This window comes from Polyergus mexicanus, unplaced genomic scaffold (assembly GCF_030449975.1).
Source record: "Polyergus mexicanus isolate NDT 795.1 unplaced genomic scaffold, iyPolMexi1.0 SCAF_6, whole genome shotgun sequence".
Classification (NCBI taxonomy): domain Eukaryota; kingdom Metazoa; phylum Arthropoda; class Insecta; order Hymenoptera; family Formicidae; genus Polyergus; species Polyergus mexicanus.
Window position 1 is genome coordinate 615,559 of NW_027223326.1, and position 252 is coordinate 615,810.

The following is a 252-nucleotide window of genomic DNA, read 5'->3' on the forward strand; positions in this document are numbered from 1 at the left end:
GCAGTGGTATCAACGCAGAGTACTGAAATATAGATAAAATATTTTCGTTATTATTTACAATATTAGTCGAACGTTAGTCAATAAATAATAAACAGTGGCGTAATCCCTTTATTTTAATAATATATAATTTAATTATATTTATATTTATATATATATATATATATATATATATATATATATATATATATATATATATAATATGTATTATACGCTTGCGATAATAAAAATATTACAAGAGAGATGGAGCCTTTA